The sequence below is a fragment of the Chelonia mydas genome, chromosome 1 (assembly GCF_015237465.2).
Source record: "Chelonia mydas isolate rCheMyd1 chromosome 1, rCheMyd1.pri.v2, whole genome shotgun sequence".
Lineage (NCBI taxonomy): Eukaryota > Metazoa > Chordata > Testudines > Cheloniidae > Chelonia > Chelonia mydas.
The window spans coordinates 232,991,449-233,012,632 of NC_057849.1; the positions used below are offsets into that span (position 1 = coordinate 232,991,449).

Sequence of the window (21,184 nt, forward strand, 5' to 3'; positions counted from 1 at the left end):
CAGTCTAACTACGTAGATTAGGACACAACAAATGAGCTCACTGTTGGAATGAAGAGAAATGTAAAAGTTTTCAAAAGATACAGAGAAATTCTATTTTTATTTTTAAAAATTGTTTATGAAGAATAGTTAAACTTCTGTTAAATTAACAACTCTTTTTTTAAAAAATCTATATTATTGATTAGTATATGACATGATGATTTTATGGCTCAAAATATTTTATTGAGTCCCACCTGGGCATATATTAGGTTTAGGCTTATTTTCTGTTCAGGTTAACAAAATAGTAGACATCAAAATGGGGAAACCTGTTAGACCAACAAGCAATTATAGCAACCAACCCACTTAATGGAAAGTAATTGAATTCTTATTTCCTTATCCCTCAAAAGTACCAACTTCACCTTGACAAAATTAACTCATATTCTCATTACACAGTCACATGGTTATCATGGAAACTCTTGAGACAGCTGTTGTGAGATGAAGTGTTTTCAATTATTAGCAGCGATTAGAGCTGAAACATTACAAGAAAATTTAAACCTAACCACCACCATATTTATTATAGACAAGGAAATGAGGTAATGGCTTGAGCACAGGACCAGTTACCAGGAAGTCCTGAGTTCTAATCCAGGTTCTGATTCACTCTGTGGTCTTGGCAAGTCACAACCTTTCTGTTCCACCTTCCTACCTGTGAAATATAGATGGTTCTACTTATCTCTCTCAGGAGTGTTGTGAGGTTTGTCATTTAATGACCTTTGAAGATGTCTGCATAACAACACATTGTAGTTTTTGAGCCATCTTGTTCAAGTTTCCATTGTAAATGGAGAAGTTCCACTCAGCCTTTCCCCCCCCTATTAAAAATAAAGGTATTGTATCCACTGTAGCCAACATTTGCCTCACTCAGCTGATCATGGCTTGTTTTCCCCCATCAAACCCTTAACCTATGGTCATGCTAGGTCTGATTCTGGGATTTTTCTGGATCAGTCAAGGCTCTTCCAAAAAGAAGCTAAGCCTCTTCCTCACCATGTTGGGCTTCTTTTTGCGCCTGGATATTAATTTTCAATGATACATCTTCCCAAATACAAGTCATCGTTCAGACCTATCGACTTCCTCATCCTAAAAATAAGGAACTCTTCCTCCAATCACTAGCTGTCTGCAGTAATTTGGTAGTTTAAATAATTTTGACTTAGATTCAAATACAGTGAAAACACACTTCGGATGAGCTATTACCAGCAGGAGATATGCATCCGATGAAGTGAGCTGTAGCTCACGAAAGCTCATGCTCAAATAAATTGGTTAGTCTCTAAGGTGCCACAAGTCCTCCTTTTCTTTTAGTGAAAACACAGTTTCCCTTCCTGAAATATTATTGTTAGTATGGGAAAGAGTGCAAGGGAAATTTCCCTTGCTTCATATATAAGTATAGACTTGTAATGGAGCTCTGGTTCCTCCATTCTCCCAGCAGGACATCATTTTAGTACAACAGACGTACAAAATAAAATCCTTGGATTAGATAGGTAGGTAAAGCAAACACCTGCTTGACAATATGTGCATTTGCTTTGGAGAGAAGGGAATGGTTCACTGGGGTTGCATTAAATTTTTGCATGCTAATGTACTCTCACCTACATTCTCCGACATACTTCTGCACATTCGATTCATATTTCAGCACAGCTCCCAAAGTCACAGAATGTCTGCGTAAATTATTTTTTAATGGATTCGGCTGAGATGGTCAAGAAGATGTGCCAGGAAACAGTCTCCATATCATGCTAAATTTCTAGCTTGGCTTCTAGTCTTAGTGGGCTGAGAAGAGAAAAATAAATATTAAGGGCTGATATGATAGCTTGGCATGAGTGTAGCTCAGCTGACAAGGTAAAGAATTGAGTTAAAGTTGTACATTATATACAAAGGTTATTTTTAGGGCTGTCAAGCGACTAAAAAAATTAATCGCGATTAATCACACTGTTAAACAATAACAGAACACCATTTATATAAATATTTTTGGATGTTTTCCACATTTTCAAAGATATTGATTTGAATACAACACAGAATAGAAAAAGTGTACAGTGCTCACTTTATATTTATTTTTTATTATAGATATTTGCACTGTAAACTAAAAGAAATAGTATTTTTCAATTCACTTAATACAAGTGCTGTAGTGCAATCTCTTTATCATGAAAGTTGAACTGACAAATATAGAGTTATGTACAAAAATAACTGCATTCAAAAATAAAACAATGTAAAACTTTTGAGCCTATAAGTCCACTCTGTCCTACTTCTTGTTCAGCCAATCATGCAGACAAACAAGTTTGTTTACCTTTGCAGGAGATAATGCTGCCCTCTTCTTGTTTACAATGTCACCTGAAAGTGAGAACACAGATTCGCTTGGCGGTGTTGTGGCCGGCATCGCAAGATATTTATGTGCTAGATGCACTAAAGATTAATATCTCCTTTCATGCTTCAACCACCATTCCCAAGAACATGCGTCCATGCTGATGATGGGTTCTCCTCAATAACAATCCAAAGGAGTGCAGACCAACGCATGTCCATTTTCATCATCATGAGTCAGATGCTACCAGGAGAAGGTTGATTTTCTTTTTTGGTGGTTCAGGTTCTGTAGTCTCTTCATTGGAGTGTTGCTCTTTTAAGACTTCTGAAAGTGTACTCCACAGCCCATCAGGGCCATCCTTAGGATTTATGGGGCCTGTCATAAAAATAAAGGGAAGGGTAGCCACCTTTCTGTATACAGAACTATAAAATCCCTCCTGGCCAGAGGCAAAATCCTTTCACCTGTAAAGGGTTAAGAAGCTAAGATAATCTCGCTGGCACCTGACCAAAATGACCAATGAGGAGACAAGATACTTTCAAATCGGGAGCTGGGGGAAACAAAGGGTCTGTCTGTCTGTGTGTTGCTTTTGCCGGCAACAGATCAGGAATGCAGACTCAGAACTTCTGTAAAGTTAGTAAGTAATCAAGCTAGAAATGCATTAGATTTCCTTTTGTTTAATGTCTGGTAAAATAAGCTGTGCTGGATGGAATGTATATTCCTGTTTTTGTGTCTTTTTGTAGGTTAAGGTTTTGCCTAGAGGGATTCTCTATGTTTTGAATCTGATTACCCTGTAAGGTATTTACCATCCTGATTTTACAGAAGTGATTCTCTTGCCTTTTCTTTAATTAAAATTCTTCTTTTAAGAACCTGATTGATTTTTCATTGTTCTTAGGATCCAAGGGTTTGGGTCTGTGTTCACCTGTACAAATTGGTGAGGATTTTTGTCAAGCCTTCCCCAGGAAAGGGGGTGTAGGGCTTGAGGGGATATTTTGGGGGAAGACTTCTCCAAGTGGGCTCTTTCCCTGTTCTTTGTTTAACACGCTTGGTGGTGGCAGCATAGGGTTCAAGGACAAGGGAAAGTTTGTACCTTGGGGAAGTTTTTAACCTAAGCTGGTAAAAATAAGCTTAGGGGGTCTTTCATGCAGGTCCTCACATTCGTAGCCTAGAGTTGAGAGTGGGGAAGGAACCTTGACAGGGCCCTATTCGGTATTATTAAACTGGTGCCCCTATGCCCGAGAGCAGCCCAGGCTTGCATATGTATTTTAGATAAGAGTGCTCTTTTGAAGGATTTATTTAAAAAACGATATGCTTGAAGATCCAAGCATTTAAGGTTAACGATGAATACTCAGATTGTGAATCTAAAAATCTATGCAAGGATTTTTTAGAGATGTGATTTTCTCATCTTCAGCAACACACTAATGAAATATTTTTTAAAGCAAATTTTAAACTAAGGTCCTGTAGACTAACATGTTCTGAGTACATATTACAGTAATGCACAACTGTTTTCTTTCAGTAAATTCAAAAACTGACAGTTTATACCTTGGGGTTGGCAAATACCTGTTAAATGGCTTCATTACCACTTTTATGGCTTTTTAACAGTTTCAATGTTGTGCTAATAGGTCTGGCAGACTGGAAGGCTTGTTCACTTTTAAGTATTAGATCCCCTCTGGAGGAAGACTCAGCAGGCTGCAGCTGCCAGTTGTGGTGGGTGCCTGCAGGAAGGGTGAGAACAGGGATAGGAAGAGGCGGGAGGGTGGACACTAAGACCCAGGGGTGCCCCAAATTTTCAGGTGCCCTACACAGCTGCGTATGCCTAAGGACGGCCCTGCAACCCATCCCTCTCATATTTTGGAAGGTACTTAGATTCTTAAATCTTGGGTTGAGTGCTGTAACTATCTTTAGAAATCTCACATTGGTACCTTCTTTTTGTTTTGTCAAATCTGCAATGAAAGCGTTCTTAAAATGAATAACACGCTGGGTCATCATCCGAGACTACTATAAAATGAAATATATGGCAGAATGTGGGTAAAACACAGAACAGGAGACATACTATTTCCCCCCCCCCCAAGGAGTTCAGTCACAAATATAATTAACGCATTATTTTTTAACTAGCGTCATCAGCACAGAAGCATGTCCTCTGGAATGGTGGCGAAAGCATGAAGGGGCATACGAACGTTTAGCATATCTGGCATGTCAATACCTTGCAATGCTGGCTACAAAAATCCCACCGAACGTCTGTTCTCACTTTCAGGTAACTTTGTAAATAAGAAGTGGGCAGCATTATCTCCTGTAAATGTAAACAAACTTGTTTCTTAAAAAAAAAAAAAAAAAAAAAGAAAGGAGTACTTGTGGCACCCCCTTAGAGTCTAACAAATTTATTTGAGCATAAGCTTTCATGAGCTACAGCTCACTTCATCGGATGCATTCAGTGGAAAATACAGTGGGGAGATTTATATACATAGAGAACATGAAACAATGGGTGTTACCATACACACTGTAGGAGCAGGAGAGCGGGGCGGGACGGGCCGGGACTGCTGAATTGGAATTAATATGCAAACTGGATACAATTAACTTAGGCTTGAATAGAGACTGGGAGTGGATGGGTCATTACACAAAGTAAAACTATTTCCCCATGTTTATTCCCCACGCCCCACTGTTCCTCAGGTGTTCTTGTCAACTGCTGGAAATGGCCCACCTTGATTATCACTACAAAAGGTTCCCCCCCCGCCCCCCTGCTGGTAATAGCTCACTTTAAGTGATCACTCTCATTACAGTGTGTATGGTAACACCCATTGTTCCATGTTCTCTATGTATATAAATCTCCCCACTGTATTTTCCACTGAATGCATCCGATGAAGTGAGCTGTAGCTCACGAAAGCTTATGCTCAAAGAAATTTGTTAGTCTCTAAGGTGCCACAGGTACTCCTTTTCTTTTTGCGAATACAGACTAACATGGCTGCTACTCTGAAACTTGTTTCTTTTAGCGATTGGCTGCAAAGAAGTAGGACTGAGTGGATTTGTAGGGTTTAACATTTTACATTGTCTTGTTTTTGACTGCAGCTACATAACAAAAAAAAAATCTATATTTGTAAGTTGTGCTTTCATGATAAAGAGATTGCACTACAGTACTTGTATGAGGTGAACTAAAAACATAAAATACTATTTCTTTTATCATTTTTACGCGCAAAATATTTGTAATAAAAGTAATACAAAGTGACCACTGTACACTTTGTATTTCGTGTTGTAATTGAAATCAATATTTTTGAAAATGTAAAAAAATCCAAAATATTTAATAAATTTCAATTGGTATTCTGTTTAACAGTGTGATTAATCATGAATAATTTTTTTAATCACGATTACTTTTTTTGAGTTAATCGCGTGAGTTAACTGCAATTAATTGATAGCCCTACTTATTTTGTTTTTAGAAGAAGCTTGTTATGTTTTGTTTCAAAACAATGTGGGTAATAGCAGTGTCTTTTTCTTCCTTGTTAAAAGCAATGTACAATATAGTTTGAGTTGGATTGTGCAGTCCAGAAGGGCGCGTAAAGTGGCACCACCCTAGCTAGAGCTCCTGGAGGCCATGTGTCCAAGGCATGGACAGCACAGGTCAGAGTGTAGTGTATTACATTTATCTGTGGCCCCCATCACTGCAGCATCTGATTACCTCACAATCTTCATAGCTTGCCTCACAACACTTCTGCATGGTAGGGAAGTGCTATTATGCCCATTTTATAGACAGGGAATGGAGACACAGAGTCACACAGGAAGCCTGTGGTGGAACAGGCAATTGAACGTGAGTCTCCCATGGACCAGGCTAGCAATTTAACCACTTGACCCTCCCTTACAGAATCGGATTACCCACCTTGTGTAGGATAAATACTGCAGATCAGTGGAAGGGGTGGGCATTGCCTAGCTAAGGCAGCAATAGCTTGGAAAAGTCTTTGTGCTCATTAGGTAAAATTCAGCCCTTTGCAGAGGGCCAGCATAATGTCTATGCATCAGACGAGTCCCTCTTAGACATTCAGTACAGGCCAGAAATTGGGATTGTGTCCTGCTCCCCATGCAAAGGTTCAGGATTATCAAATTTCCTTGTTCTAGTCCCCCTTTGTACCCCCCACATAATGCCAGACACCATCTGGTCCTTAATAGTTATATTAAAAGAGATAAAACCCATAGGTACCTATGTAATTATTAAGAGATTAAGTGTAGCTGCTAGAATAGGTCTGTGTAATCACATCTAATATCAATTTAATTCAGGCTTCTAATCCGTGACACAGGTATTTATAAAGGACTGGTCACAGTATTTTTCTATAACTGAACTAAACGGTTTCTATCTGATTTCTGGGTTCTTTTCATAATGAAAATGTGTTCAGAGTCTGCATGGGCTTCATAGGATATGATTCACAACAGCATTACCTTATGGAGCAAATCCTGCTCAACTGTTCCTTCAAGAAGTCCCACTTTGAAGTCATGGGTGCTAAATGTATGTGTAAAGTCAGCAGAATATACTATGCATGATCCAAAGATGATCCTGCAAAGGTACTCGTAGGTAGCCAGTTGTCCTACTTTTGGAAGGATTGCCCTACTTTTTAGCAAAGCTTTCTGCTTTCTGTCTCCCCTAAGGTAGGATAGCCAAATGTCCTACTTTTTGACATTACTTTTCTTTCCTCGGGAAAAACAACACAGAAAGTTACAACACAGAGAATATGCAGAATATTTTCCCAACGTACTTCTCAAAATTCATGCTCTATAGACCTTTTGGATCTATGAGCACTCATTTTTGCACTAGACAACATTCAAAACTAGAGTAGTTTTTACTTTGGCTGTGTTCATGAATTCAAATAATGGCCTTAACTCTGGACCCCACTCACCCAATTCAAAGTATTTTATAACGATTACTTCATTAAACCTAACAACACTCCTGTGAGGCAAATACACGCCATACATTTTTGCAGCACAGGCAATCATGGAGCTAGAGTGATCATTTATTTCCAGACACCATCCTTCTCCGGCAAAGTTGAGATACACTAGCAGGACAGCGTGGGAAAGCTTCTAATCTCCCAACTATAGTTGTGCTGTTATAAAAAGAAGACGGTAACCTCCACAGCTGTCAATCTGGCACCTTCTACAAGCATTAAAAGTCATAAAGAACAGCAGCAGCAAAAGAGATTGGAAAGTTTTACATAAAAAATAAATGAAGAGAAAACATCCTTCCAGCTGGGTTTTCCCAAGATCTCATTGTTCTAGTTTTAAAAAAATGCTTTAGTAAGTTTAGTTTCCTTCATAAATCTGTTATGTAAATTTAAAGCAATTAAATTCATTTCTACATAACAAAAAGTGGTTTTGGCAGAATTCATTAGTTTGTCTCTCTGTATTATGTTATGATATCTTAGAGGGCTGTCCCCCCCCCCATTTATTGCAGCTTTTTGTAATCTGAAGAGGAATCATTTTAAACTCTGGCATGAAACGCTATGTGGTACTATATGATTAAGTCTTTAGATTTGGTGGCTACAGTTGTAGATTCTAAATGGAAGTATTTGAATTTTGTATGCGAGCATGTGTCTTCTTGTTTACATATTCTTTCCTTCCAACACATCCCCTTTTTGCGGCACAAGTGCCTTAGCTGCACTGTATTCAGAATGAAGACCCTTCTCAGAGCATACAGTGGAACACAGGAATGATTAGAAATACTTACCCAGCTGCAGATCAGAAATATGAAAATAGATTTTCCTTTTGGCAGCCACCAAAAGAAACAGGCCTAGAGACAAAAGTGGCCCTCGCTTAATCTTATGAATTTGAATTCAGTGGGTCAAATTCATACCTGATATAACTCTGATGACTTCAGTAAGATGGCCTAGGCATATGTGTAGGCAAAATTGGGCCTGAATTTTAACATTAACTCTGCATTTCACATGAAGAGGTCCTTCTCCATCAACATGTATGGTATAACCATTAAAAAAAAAAAAAAAAAGGATAGCATTATGGACAGACTAGTTAACAGTGAAAGTAGCTTCCCAGCATCATTCGTGCCCTAACTTTGCCCACAACAATGAATTCCATTTGACATTTCACGTCAGAGATTAGCCAAGGTTAGAAATTTTCTGAAAAGTTTGGAGGCAAATCTGATAGGACATTTGGGAGATAGGGAATTAAAAAAAAATTAGTGCTCTTTCACTTTCTGAAGATTTTCCATCTATTCTTGTCTCATCCCAGCTCCAGAATGGCTTGGCCAAATTTGTTTATTCTGTTAGTTTTCCTGAAGAGTGGTGTTTTTATACTGATTTTGAGGGGGAAGCTGGGTGTAGCACTACCTAGGTATTAAGTGTGCTTTTCATTTACATAATGTCTTTGTGGCTGATGCATACATTACAAATACACATCAAGGTAGATGCACACATAATAGTTTTCAGAGTAGCAGCCATGTTAGTCTGTATCAGCAAAAAGAAAAGGAGTACTTGTGGCACCTTAGAGACTAACAAATATATTTGAGCATAAGCTTTCGTGAGCTACAGCTCACTTCATCGGATGCATTCAGTAAAAATACAGTGGGGAGATTTATACACAGAGAGAACAATCTGTGTATATAAATCTCCCCACTGTATTTTCCACTGCATGCATCCGACGAAGTGAGCTGTAGCTCACGAAAGCTTATGCTCAAATATATTTGTTAGTCTCTAAGGTGCCACAAGTACTCTTTTTTTTTTTTAAACACATAATAGTGGCATCCATCCACTACAGATTTCACAAAGTGTGAGGACCCCCCAATAGCATTTTGTAATGTGTTCATGGCCAGATGCCCACTAAATTCTCAATGGCCCTGATTAAGGGAACAGGATTTAGGCTTCCAGTGTGTCCAATCTGGGAGGAATGGAAGATGGCAAGCCATAAAGAGGACATTTCCCTGGTATCAGGAAGGGGAGGGAGAAAGCCATGTGGGGGTGGACGGCAGACTACTGTAAAGAATGGAGTCCATCCCTACTCAGCTTGCGGGGTCATCTGGGCTACTATCACGGGGCATTTCTTAAACATTTTTCAAAATGTAAGGAAATTACCAGGTGAGAAAAACAAAAATAAATTTTGTAGGAAATGTTTTAAAATAAAATGTTTGCAATGTTTGTGTTTGTCCCACGATATTAGAGAGAAGGTGGGTGAGGTAATATCTTTTTCTTGACTCAACCCACTAACCCCCTTTTCTTGTTCTATGACTGCGGAGTTGTTCACAGGCAACTTCACCTTGAATGGTCTCTTACAATATGTGTTAACTACCTACAGGAAACAATCTGTTCTACCTGGTATTTAGCTGTGACTCACTTTCCCAGAGCTGAAGAAGAGCTTTGTGTAGCTCAAAAGCTTGTTTCTTTCACTAACAGAAGTTGGCCCAATAAAAGACCGCCTTGTCTCTTTAAACGATTACAGTTTAAAATGAAGCTACAGTTTGGAAACACGAGGAATCCAAAGTTAAAGTTCCTTTGAAAAGGAATGAAAAGGAAGTTATGGAAATATTCAATCCAGGTCACACCACAAACTTCAACTCTGCCTGTATCTTGTTGCCCTCATGACTACTAGTAATTTAGAGACATTTATTTAATTAGTCTTTGTGACGTTATTGACATAAGCTGGGACCGTATAGATCATGTTGCAACCAAAGTCCTGTAGTGGCACCAAATCTTATATAAAGGGGGTCAAATAAGGTGTCTAAGACAAGGTTATGGTTTGCTGGTTATGATTATACTGTCTATATGTGTGTATCATTTTTGTAGTTAAAGTTATGAATATTGGCTCTATACTGTCTGTATTTCAAACTTATGCTATGCTTCTCAGTGACACCCCAGACAAGTTGGTGTCAACTCTGCCTAGCCTGCTTGATGGCCCATTAAGGACCATCAGCTACACAACTGACCCATTGAGAGAAGGCAGAGACGCCTTGTGACTCAGCAAGGTATGCAGGGACATGCCTATGGACAGAACTCTGAGGTTTTTCCAGACCATGTGATGGACAGCTTGTCTTTAGAACAAAGAAAGACAGACCACATGGCATGAGAATATAAAAAGCTGCTGCAGCTCCTCCATCTTGTCTTCAATCCTGCTTCTGACCTCTGGAAGGACTTTGCTACACTGAATGACCCATCCCAGCTGTGGATGTACTCCAGAGACTTGATTTGAACCTGCAGTTTATTCTACCACTGCTGCAAGCCTGAACCAAGAACTTTGCCATTACTGTATGTAATTGATTCCATTGAACCAATTCTAGCTCTCATCTATATCTTTTTTCCTTTTATGAATAAACCTTTAGATTTTAGATTCTAAAGGATTGGCAAGAGCGTGATTTGTGGGTAAGGTCTAACTTGTATATTGACCTGGGTCTGGGGCTTGGTCCTTTGGGATCGAGAGAACCTTTTTTCTTTTACTGGGATACTGCTTTTCATAACCATCTGTCCCCATAACGAGTGGCACTGGTGGTGATATTGGGAAACTGGAGTGTCTAAGGGAATTGCTTATGTGACTTGTGGTTAACCAATGGGGTAAAACCAAAGTCTTCTCTGTTTGGTTGGTTTGGTTTGCCTTGGTGTGCATAGAAACCTCTAACTGCCCTGCTTTAAGCAATTTGTCCTGAATTGGCTCTCTCAGTTGGGTCCCACCAGAACCAGCATAGTTACAGTCCACAATAAGTTTCAGAGTAGCAGCTGTGTTAGTCTGTATTCGCAAAAAGAAAAGGAGTACTTGTGGCATCTTAGAGACTAACCAATTTATCTGAGCATAAGCTTTCGTGAGCTACAGCTCACTTCATCGGATGCATACTGTGGAAAGTGTAGAAGATGTTTTTAATACACACAGACCATGAAAAAAATGGGTGTTTATCACTACAAAAGGTTTTCTCTCCCCCCACCCCACTCTCCTGCTGGTAATAGCTTATCTAAAGCGATCACTCTCCTTACAATGTGTATGATAACCTGGATTTGTGCTGGAAATGGCCCACCTTGATTATCATACACATTGTAAGGAGAGTGATCACTTTAGATAAGCTATTACCAGCAGAAGAGTGGGGTGGGGGGAGAGAAAACCTTTTGTAGTGATAAGCACCCATTTTTTCATGGTCTGTGTGTATAAAAACATCTTCTGTATTTTCCACAGTATGCATCCGATGAAGTGAGCTGTAGCTCACGAAAGCTTATGCTCAAATAAATTGGTTAGTCTCTAAGGTGCCACAAGTACTCCTTTTCAGGCCACAATAAGTACATGACTTAGTCTAGAGTAGAACAGCTTTCCTGATGGTAAGGCAGTAATTGCACTGTGGTTCGCTATGGCTAGCTAGTATTTTTTCTTATTAACGTCCTCTTTGATATGCTAATTACAAAATGCTCTGACTCTAATAAAATATGTAAAACCAAACCAAACCCCATACACAACAAACAGTAATAAAGATTGTACCATAATGCTGCAATTTTCAGATGGAGCTTCAGGAGGCAGCGTATCTAGTGCTTAGAGCAGGGGAGTGGACACGGGAATTCTGGATTCTGTTCTTGGCTTGGCCATTGACTTGTCATGTGACAACAGGCAAATCTCTTTAACCTTTCTACGCTTCAGTTTCTTCATCTGAAAAAAATGTATGACATGCATGTCCTTTATTGCAGATATCTCAACAAAATGGTTCCTATAGTCAGCATCATAGACCAAGGTGAGCTTGCTTGCAGGGATAATACAAACAAGATCAAATCAGCCATTTTGTTTATGTCTATTCATCAGTCTTAACCCCAGTGGTGAACACTGATCTTCAGTTCTAATTTCAACACATAGCTGCCTACATTTTTTAGCTCGGGGTCCCTTTCTATAGGTTCAATTTGCTGCAGTAAAATTTGCATCCACCAAATGAACTGTGGGAGCAAAACTGAGTAAGTGTACTTCTAATGATCTGATTTGCCAGGCTTTCCCAAACAACAGCCAGTTGCAACAGCAGGTTAGGCTAGATAGGCGTAAATTAGGACCTTCTAGCCCTTTCCACCCTCCACTGGACTCTGAGGGATCTACCTGAAACATGCTCACAACAGCCCTCTCTTCCACTCTCTAAATCACATGGAACACCAGCAGCAATTATGAGGAACCTTCACAACTCCTGACAGAAATATCCACTCAGCTCAGAAACAAGAGCTTTGAATCACCCCCACATTTTTTGTATTGCCATTGGTTGTTCTTCTCATGCATTCCACCTCTCTCCTACCACAGCAACCCTTTAGTTGCCAACTCTCTCTGCACATTATGTTTCTCCTTCTCCTTGTCTCCCATTTCTACCTTTCCCACAGTTTCCCCTTGCTTTACAAATGCCCCACCCTTACACCAATACCCTTCCCCCCCCCAATTCCCATCCTCCAAAAAACCCAAACTAAGTTTTTCTGTCATATAACAGAAATATTCTGTAATTTTTATATACACACAACACAGAAACAACAAGATAGCAGAGCCAATCATCACCCTGGTCACTTTACTTACAGTATGCATTTCCCCACATCCTTCAGCCATTTGCACTCTTTTTAGTTTACAAATATTTCAGAGCAGGAGCTTCCAATATGCTTACACCGCACTTAGCCATTTTGGGTGCTATTATCAATAATCATCATCATATTTTTTACCACAATTCAAACATGGATGCAAAATTTACCGCTGGAATCTTTACGGCAACTCTTTTGAAAAAACTTGCCCTTAAATGAAGAATAACCAGTTAAAAAAAAGAAGGGAAGTCTATATGTTCTCCCATATAACTGTCTGTCTGTCACTCGGGTAAGCACCAGGACAATTAAGCGTGCCCATATTGGCTAAATCCTGTCCCCTGCATTAAGCCCAAGCACCAGGCTTAGCGTAGGGTGGTCCAGGCCAGCTAGCAGAGAAAAGGGCTCATACTTCAATTTGGCATATAAAGCACACGTTTATAACTCAGAAAATATTTGCACAAGTTAAATGAGACATGAGTTAATAACACTTTAAAAATGAACTAAAAATAAAGATTAATTCATCACTTTGAACATGTTTAAGTAGACAAGGTAGATAATGTAATACTTTTTATTGGAACAAGAATAATTTAGAATACACAAACTTTGGGGTCACATGGTCCCTTCTTCTGGATATATTAGTGTGTAAAGATTATATGAATTATTTTTGGTACAATAAAAAGACAGGACAGATCATGTGATACCTAACTTGTCGCCTTTTGCTTGAGAACCAACACCAGCTACAAATATCTTTTATGTACTGAGACTGATGCTCATACTTTCCATTATTTTGTGTAAACCCCTGTGCTATTAAAACAAACCTTTAAAAAAAATGGTGGTGGAGTATTCTAAGAAGTAATTTTACACCAGGATTCTGGGTTGCATATAAAAGGCTGGACCCTTCAGTCTTTTGGCAGGCAAAACTGAATACATTAATAGGGCTACTTACAGAGTAAGATACTACTCAATGTAAGGGTGGAATAATAGTCCTATAAGTCCAGATCAACTCAATAAGCCCTGGTCTACACTGGGGGGGGATCGATATAAGTTACGCAACTTCAGCTATGTGAATAACGTAGCTGAAGTCGACGTACTTAGATCGACTCACCGAAGTGAGTCAACTGCTGCCGCTCTCCCGTCGACTCTGTCTGTGCCTCTTGCGGCGCTGGAGTACAGGAGTCGATGGGAGAGCGCTCAGGGGTCGATTTATCATGTCTAGACTAGACGCAATAAATCGATCCCTGCTGGATCGATCGCTGCCCGCCGATCCAGCCGGTAGCGAAGACATACCCTGAGGGTCTTGAAGAGGAGATGAATTACACTGTAAAGACCACAACCTGAGGGCCTCATTGGCTTCAATAGTTTGCCTGAATAACAACTGAGCCAAAACTGAATAAGAAACTTAGGAGTTGGTCTTGCGGATGTTTCTGGGATATTTTTTAGCTTGACTTTGTGTTTTTCTAGGTTGTGTTATTCTATGCCATTTTATAGCTTTGTACATAAAATAAATAAATAAATAAAATTTAAATAAAATAAAATCCAGATGTGACGCTATATTCAAGTTCTTCGAGGTCCCAGCTCTTTTATGATGTCTGATATTTAAAGAATCATTTAAAGCCCACCCACATGGCAATCAGGAATTTCTCTTTGCCAAGTACACCGTTACGAGTATGTACTGTATGGACTCTAAAAGGGGGTTGACAACAGATGCACATCAGGTTTCTTTCCTCACTGCCCAAGCTGCCGAGTAATCTAGCTGTGTGAGAATGTGACTGGGCCCATTATGATAATGTTGTCCTAAATGGCACGTAGCCAAGCCACGTGAGATTGTGGTAAAAAAACAAATATTTCAGAGAGGGATGGGAAAGCCTGAGAGGAAAGATGAGCAGGAAGAGCTCTCATATAAAACCTGAGCCTGCAATGAGCATGGAGAGATGATTTGTGAATACCATGTCACAAGAAGAGCACCTGTTGTGTAAATCCTTTAGATTTATATCATAATGCTATTTTGTTTTCCATATGTCCCACTGTCCACTTTTTGTCATTTTAATGCCCACACCTTCCCATGTAGTGTTTGCCTTTGTGAGGTGATAGAGCTTTCAGAAGCACCCTTTGACAAGAAACTGGCACCATATTCACATAAAACTACTACTGCAGACTAAGAGGAAGAAAATGATGTCTCCCCAAACTGAAAGGGTTATAACTCCTTGTTCTCATGATAAATAAGATATTTCCTCTGAATGTTGCTACTCCCAACCCTGGACCAACAGCAGCAGGGTATGCCAATTGTGAAGAGATGTATGTGTAAACCTTTAACAGAACCTATATTCATGTTAAAGTGTTGTAACTGAAATTATACTCTCTAAGGAGTAGGAAAGTTCTATTATTGTCTTTATTTAGCTAGAGGGGATGGATTATTGGCCCAACCTATTGGTGTGAAGCCTCCCCTCCTGGAAACATGAGTTCAACTCCCAACAGTCAATTCAATAATTTATTCTTCAAGAAGTAAATAAATGAGGCCACGTTTACACCTGCGGGCACAAGGGAAGCCAATTAGCGCCTGAGCATTAACTCCAGGGGAAGGGCTCCTTGAAAATTTGCTTGGGGATCCACAAGAATCCTTTCAACTGAAACCACCTCGGCAAAGCACAGCTAGCCAAGTCTGGGCCAGAAAGACCAACTTTTGGGATGGTTACGGACCTCTCTGAGAATCTTTGTTCACAGGTGTCTTTCATTACTACACTTATCTGTTCTCTTCTCTGTGAAGCACCAAGAGCCTAAAACCAGGACCAGTGCAACCCAAGAAAGTAAATCTCACTCTCAGATTTCATTGAAGATTTTTCCTGGTTTCCTTGGACAAATTTACCCTCATCCTATGGTGGTGTAGTGTGTTGCTGGTCATCCGAGGAGCTGATCAGAACATTTTTGCCAAAATGAAATTTCAGCAAGTATGGGATTTGTTGAAGCCGAAATGTTTTGTGGAGATGTTTCAGTTTCCATGAAACTTTCATTAGGAAGATTTAGGTGCAAAGAGAAAGAGAGGGAAATAAATTCATGAATATTTGTGAAACACTTGGATACTCTAGAGATGAGCACCATTAAAAAATTCTATGAGGAAATTCATAGTTCTGTCTGCAGATCAGGATTTGAATAGTGCAGTAAAAGGCCACACACTTAACAATAAGGTGACAATAAAATATTGAATAGCTGTTCATTCAGTGAGCACTGTCCATCCTGTGCACTGAATGAAGCAGGGATCATGGAAAAATAGTATATGATCAGGTATTTAGAGATTATATAATGCATACGCAGAAGGTGAGTGAATTAAGGTTGAATAGGCAACCTTAATGCTGGCATACCCTGACTTTGAGTGCTTGACTTTACAACCTTAATGATGTTCTTTTAACATAGATTTGTGTGTACACAGTCTTAGGTTTTTAAAAAAGCAAACTGAAAAAAATAAATTCCATTATGTGGCATCAGCAAGGTTGGAACCCTTAGATCAGCCATACAGACCTCTGCCACTTAGTAGTAAGCTGTCATCCTCTTCTGTGGATCAGCTCTAGAGAGGAACAGGACAGGTTGCAGTGCAGAATTTTACTGACAGCAGAAGAATGGTGAGCCTCAGGAATTCTGGGTTCCATTCCAGACTCTGGAGGTGACTGTGCTGTAGTGGGGCCAGACTCTTCTGAATATTGATCCCGACCATAACCCCTTCTGCCATGCCCCTACAACCTGTCCTTGTCTTAGTCCAGTCTCTTCACTTCCCAGCACTCCTTATCCCCATACCATTCTCCTCACCCAACTAGTCCCGGTGTCTACTCTTCAGGCTTCTCCCCCATGCAAGTTTCTTTGCCAAGCAAGTTCTACTCTCACTCCCTCGAGTCTCTTCATCTAATGTGACTACCTCATCCATCCTGCTCAGAAACCCAGACTTCATTCCCCATCCCCACTGGGTCCATTCCCAATCTCCCTCCCTGAGCTTTTCTTTCAATCTGTGTCCCTTTATGGCCTAGCTGCTTGTCCCAGTCTCCCCACCACCTACTCATCCCCAGATCCCATTTCCTTTCCTAGCTCCAAGTACTGGTTTCCTTGTCTAGCCAGTCCCAGTTTCCCAATTTCTTATTTCTCTTTCCCCCCACCACTCATCAGTCTCCTCATCCCAGTATACTTCTCTCCTGGGATCTTGTTGCCTCTGCTTTCAAATCAGGCAGCGTCCTCCTCTATTGTGCCTGACCCCAAGAGAGGGGTCACAAAGAAAAAGAGAGGCCCCCTGCTCTCAGTTCATGTGTCCAGACCTTGCTCATCCTGGAGCAACCTAGAGTGGCAATTGTAGAGAAAGTCCTCCTCAGCCTTCGGTTGGCACGTGCCCAGTGTGGATGGAATCTCAAGGGAATTTAGCTGCTGAAGTCTCTGCTTTGCATATGCAAACTGCTCTTTTTCAAAAGCTTATAACTTGGCCAAATTTGGGCCAATTTTAAAGGGAATGGCAAAAGGCACATCCCTGACATAAAGGTCACCCTGTATCAAATTTCAAGTTCCTGCTCCCAAGTATGGGGGCATTAAAGCTATTCAAAGGAAAGGTTGCCATAATTTTTTAACATGGGCAAAACAACATCTTGTCTTCTAGCCTTGATCTTGGAAATAGCTGAAAATTTCCAGTAAAATTCAGTCTGAGGAAGATACCCGGCATGGAAAATGGTTAAATTTGGCAAAGTTATAAACAACTGAAAGCAGGTTCTTATAATTGGGAAGCGTCAGGCAACTTAAATAAAAGCAGTGCTACCAGCCCCTCCTACAATAATTTGAATACAAAACTAATTTTTAATTAGTCTTTCAAACTTAGCTTGCATGTTGTGCACAGGGTAAGCACTCGCTCCCTTTGGAATCCACCACCATCAGCCACTTCCTCAGGTGAGCCTGAAAATACTTTCCTTTCCTTTTAAGGAAGTTTCTGGCAGAGAGTAGGAAGGGGCTCACAGTGCTTCCTCTCCAAGCACTGCTAATTAAGATAAGTCAGGAAATGAAAATCTCTGCATTAGAGAAACAGAAACTGTCATGGGAGAGTCCAGCCAGTTGAGCTTTGATTTATTCGATACTGGAACTAAAAGTAGTTGCAACAGTGGTAGTAAGATACAACCTAAGAAATGTTATGAACAGGAAACGGCCAGCGGAATTTAAATGCTTTATTTAAGTTATTTATTTCCCCCAATTTTATGCCCACCTGCCTGTTTTGTCACATAACTCTTCAATCCTCTCCCCTTCTCCGGAAACAAATCTAGGTAATTCTTGAGAACTCATTTATATTCTAGGCTTCCAGCAACATTCCTAGTAATGTATTGTGTGTTAATTACCTTTTGGGAAGTAAAAAGAAAAGGAGGACTTGTGGCACCTTAGAGGCCAACAAATTTATTTGAGCATAAGCTTTCGTGAGCTACAGCTCACTTCATCGGATGCATGACCTTTTGGGAAGTAGCTCTGTCCTATTTGTCTCATACCTCCTAATTTTTAGATTATGATCCCCCATTATCAGTATGCACTAGAGCCAATGGAGTAACACCAAAGATGAATTTAGTCCTCTAGGAATCTCTCTTTTATCCATTCCCTGATCCTGATCCTGCAGTTCCCACCGAAGGCAGAACTCCCATTGACTTCAATGGAAATAATGTGCATAAATGGGCACAGGAATGAGAATTTAGAAAAAAAACTTATATAAGATCACCTTGAAGCATTCCTTATTTCAAAGCAAATAAGACCAGATCTTGTAACCATTCCTTGGAAACTGAATTGGTCATACTCACAATTCTCTATTGTACGTACTCTATTGTACTGTGCTGCACCCGGTGCTACCATACTTTGGAGGGGATCAGGAAGGTCATTTTGCAGTCAGCAGTACGCTCCTGTGCAATCCAATATTTCAGTAGTTTGTAGATCTTGCTACTGAAATAGAATGATGAACAGTATGAGTGACTAGTCTACTCTTGCCTAAATTTTAAGTTATGAAATCTTATCAAACCATATTTGTTGAAATGGAGTGTGTTACAGCAGGTTTTCCAGGGAACCAACTGGCAAAGGAGGAGCCTCAAAGCACAATCACTCTAAAGCAGCATACACAAAAACAAGTAACTCATGTGCCCTATTTATTGTTACAAGGATTTCTTTTAAATACATCTCAGAGTCTGAAAAAAAACCAGGAGATCTACATGTTTCAAAGCCATGGCTTTTTTGACAAGGCAACTAATCAGGAACCACATGAAATCTATTTATAGTATATAAATAATATATAGTAAATAGTATAAATAGTATAAAGAGGAAGTCTCAGTTATGAATTAATCACACCTATAATGTGTCATAGTAGACAATTAGTCTTCAGCAAGAGATGTGATGTGGCAATGACCAACAATGCTCACTGGTGTTAAAATATAAAACACAGTCTGCAGAATTTAAAAGATATGCAGTCACTGTAGTCAACAGCACAGTCATGAGTAAAGGTTGTAGGATCTAGCACATAAATAACTGACATGATACGGTTATAATTAAATATTATAACTTGCTGTTTTCTCTAATACAACCATGAAGAAACCTACTCAGTCATAGCACCAAGTTTATTTTAATTAACTAACTGGATTACGGATATTCTGAAATTGGTTGAATCATCACTACAGGGCTGATCCAAAGCCCAATGATGTCAGTGGAAAAGCTATCTGATTGTGAATGTTGGATCAGACCCTAAATGGTGGTCTCAGTTTCTAATGCACAAAGCCTGATTCCTGGTGTATTGTGCCCATTTTGCACTACAATGCTAGCAGACTGTGGGCACAAATATCTACTGAACTGCCAGGCAGATTCATCTCAGTACAAGCGTGATCCTGATGTGGCATATGATCACATATGCTACAAACCCCCTTTGCTGTAAGCACAGTGAGGAAGGAGAATTCAGTTACCAAAAAAGGAGCTATGATCTGGATGGAATTGCTCTTTTGAATCCTGAGCTAGCCATCTGGTGGTTACAGTCCAAGGTATTGTAGGGTATAGGAATTGGGTAGTATCCCTTTAAATAGTTGTGGCCTTCACGGTCTTCTGTGTTTCAGAAGCTGCCAAAACCCTGAGAGAGCAGCAGTGTGTAGCTGAAGCTAGGGCTAGGCCTGCCCAGTAGGTGGTGCATAGCACATTCGTTGGGTGAAGAACAAAGGACACAACAGATATCTTAGATGAGCCTTCAAGCTGCATGGTGGACAGCATGAATGAACGAACTGGGATGGGGCATTGCAAATGAGTAAATTTATAACCCCTCCCCAGTCTTCCACTCTGTGCATTTTGTGAGAACTCCAGGATCTGGTCCATCATTTTTTCATTAAGACTCAATCATGACCCTCCCCATCCCTGCCATCTTTATTTACCTGGCAGACGATGGCATGAATATTTTGAAGGACTTGAAATTCATAACAATCCTCTTGTGTAAGAATATAACATTAATTCTTCCTTCAGTCACTTCCAGGCAATCTCACTGATTCCAAGGCATTGCTCAGGTTTAACTGAAGGGAAATTTTGGCTCTTAGCTGAACCATCACCTTAGTTTGAAATAATATTTCAATATCACAATATATTACAGATTTGATATTAAATTGCTAGCATTTACCACATACAGATTAAGAGTGGATTTATCTTGAAAGGTAAACCAAACTAACAGTCATTTGGCAAAGGACAATTCACAGCTCCTGAAAGCCATGATGGTGCCATTTCCTGGTATCTGGGAAAAGTGTGACAGAGAACTAACCTGGTTCTCAGTGTGTGAAGAGCTAGCAATCCAGCAGGCTCTATATTACAATCAACGGCTTGTGCTGGCACTCACATCTTTTGGTTAGTATGTCTGCAAAGTGACAGTAAACGTTAATCGTCAATGAAAGAGTCAACAGTCACCATTCTAATGCTCAAAATGTTATTGCACATTAACGGATTTTGCTGTTATTTTGTACATATATACACTAATGAGCTAAATAGCTACTGGCTGTGGTGCTGGGGCTGCTGTAGCAAATTTTAATCTGGGAAACCAATCATATGGCAGATGCAGTGGGGAAATCAGAATTGGAGCTGCCAACTTTTTGTATTTATCAAGCAAGAAATAATAGTCTTGTTGTATTATCATGATGCTGCAACAAGAATGAACTCCCTTGCTCCTCCCCACAACCACATAGACAGGCTGATGCAACAGTATCATGCAATCTGCAGCCTTGTGATTCAACTGAACAAGTTCAGAACAATTGAGCAGCAAGTTACAGCAAGTGCAGTTCATCCAGCACTCTGAGCAAGTGATTTTGCAAGAGGCATGGTCTATTGTTGAGGACTAAAAGCAGTGAAATGAGTTTCCTAAAGTGAGCAGAATGAAAAC

At 39.9% G+C, this 21,184-nt stretch overlaps 1 long non-coding RNA gene across 2 annotated transcripts in view; it reads right to left on the reverse strand.

The window, feature by feature from the left end:
• Window positions 1-230: 230 nt before the first annotated feature.
• Window positions 231-21,184, reverse strand: part of LOC122464374 — a 118,919-nt gene continuing 97,965 nt past the window's right edge. For both annotated transcript variants that reach the window (XR_006288326.1, XR_006288325.1), the window contains exons 4-6: window positions 20,573-20,665; window positions 18,616-18,735; window positions 231-679 (exon numbers count right to left, since the gene is read on the reverse strand). This is a non-coding gene — a long non-coding RNA (uncharacterized LOC122464374). The remainder of the gene's footprint in view (window positions 680-18,615; window positions 18,736-20,572; window positions 20,666-21,184) is intronic.